The sequence below is a fragment of the Somniosus microcephalus genome, chromosome 28 (assembly GCF_052327205.1).
Source record: "Somniosus microcephalus isolate GS21.2 chromosome 28, FLI_Smic_1.0, whole genome shotgun sequence".
Taxonomy (NCBI): Eukaryota; Metazoa; Chordata; class Chondrichthyes; order Squaliformes; family Somniosidae; genus Somniosus; species Somniosus microcephalus.
The window spans coordinates 11,584,489-11,586,530 of record NC_141014.1 but is presented as its reverse complement, the minus strand read 5'-3'; the positions used below and the strand labels follow the sequence as shown (position 1 = coordinate 11,586,530).

General features: G+C 45.9%; 1 non-coding gene across 1 annotated transcript; it reads right to left on the bottom strand.

The window, feature by feature from the left end:
• Nucleotides 1-1,339: 1,339 nt before the first annotated feature.
• On the bottom strand, nucleotides 1,340-1,413 carry trnar-ccu (transfer RNA arginine (anticodon CCU)). The gene has a single exon. It is a non-coding gene; the product is annotated as a tRNA-Arg (tRNA).
• Nucleotides 1,414-2,042: the final 629 nt, after the last annotated feature.

The window sequence follows — 2,042 nt, the reverse complement described above, 5'->3', positions numbered from 1 at the left end:
AATCATGGTGGGTTCAAATCCCTTCTGGGGGTGATGTGTTTTTAAAAAATTGACACTATGGCGGTTTAGGCGGGGCAAGTGGTGGAAGGTACAGCCAGGCGGGGAGGCTGCATGAAGGAGGACATTGCCATCACCTGTGAGCCAAATTTCCATCAAGGCAGTGATGTCAATGTAATTCTCCGCCATAAACTCATGGAATCTGAGGACCATGTTCACAAGTGGATGGACATTCTGTCGGGATTTAGGAGGGCAGAGTTACCAAGAGATATTTCCGTGGAAATGTGAAGAATTGTTGTGGGGCAGAAAGCGGTGGTGAAGTTGGAGACCACCATAAGATCCGGAAACGGTGGAGAAATGGACGTCAGTCCTGGAGAGGGAATTTTTCTGGTCAGGACCCAGACAGCAGCAAAATAAACCAGTTGGACAGCCAGAGACTCAGCAGGTAACAGCAGCGATGGGCGATGGGCTGTAAGCTGGACAAAGTGCAGCTGAAAACATGGCCACCAATGGTGGAGCGATTACAATAGGGGATGTGAGAGAGGCCAGAATTGGAGAAGCGCAGAGATCTTGGATTATTGTTGGGCTGGAGAAGGTTACAGAGACAGCGAGGGACGAGGCCATGGAGGGATTTGAGCACAAGGATGAGAATTTTAAAATCGAAGCGTTGCTGGACTGGGAGTCAGTGTGGGTTAGTGAGCACAGGGTGACGGGTTAACCAGACTTGGTGCGAGTTAGGATACGGGCAGCAGAATTTTGGATGAGCTCAATTGATGAGTCCCATTTTCATGGTGTTTCCCCATTCAACGGAAGAAATAAAATTACTAATTGGAAGAAAAATGTTTAATTCACTGAAATAAGTTACTTGACACGAGAAGCACCAAAGTGATGAGTAACAGAAAGGAGCACAATTGTAGTGTAAGTAGAATCAGTGAGTACAACTGAAGAATGAAAACATCGCAACACAAGAGAAAGCATTAACTCAGAATTAATTCAAAACAATCAGTAAACTGAAAGAATAAAATGAGTGAATGAAAGTAAAAGCGTTAACTCAATGAAATAAAACACTTTCCTTGAAGGAAATTCAAGATGTCTCCTGGGCTGGCAGCTCCCTCGCTCTGCGACTCTATCCTTGGCCATCCGATGCCATCCTTCACCATTTCTCCCCAATCTCCTCTCTTCCATTGTTTAATTTCCCCAGCCTCTAATAGTGGCTGCATTTTAACACAAACTACAAGTTTAAAGTAACCTGGGCCCACTGCCCATTTTTCCACTTTGTAAAGTGCACCTTCCACCACTTGCCCTGCCTAAATCACCGTAGTGTCAATCTTTAAAAAGACATCACCCCAGATGGGACTACGAACCCACAATCCCTGGCTTAGGAGGCCAATGCCTTATCCATTAGGCCACTGGGGCTGGATACAAAAAGCAGCCCGCCTGAGGGCAACTGACTGCTCCGAATTGTGACATCTGCCTCACATTTTCAGAGTCTTAGAAAGATAAGCACAGATGGGAGCTATTCTCACCCCTCGTATCTGCCACTGCTAGCGCCATACCAAGCCATCTACAACAACAACTTGCATTGGTATAGCGCATTTATCGTACTAACACAGAAGCGATTCTCAAACAAACTTTGACACCAAGCCACATAAGGAGCTATTAGGACAGATGACCAAAAGCTTGGTTAAAGAGGGAGGTTTTATAGAGCATCTTAAAGGAGGAGAGAGAGGTAGCGAGGCAGAGATATTTCGGGAGGGAATTCCAGAGCTTAGGGCCCGGGCAGCTGAAAGCACGGCCATTGATGAAACGAAGGAAAAAAGAAAAAAGACTTCTATTTCTATAGCGCCTTCCATGACCTCAGGATGTCCCAAAGCGCTTTACAGCCAATGAAGCATTTTTTGAAGTGTAGTCACTGTTGTAATGTAGGAAACGCGGCAGCCAATTTGCGCACAGCAAGCTCCCACAAACAGCAACGTGATAATGACCAGATAATCTGTTTCAGTGATGCTGGCTGAGGGATAAATATTGGTCACAGGACACCGGGG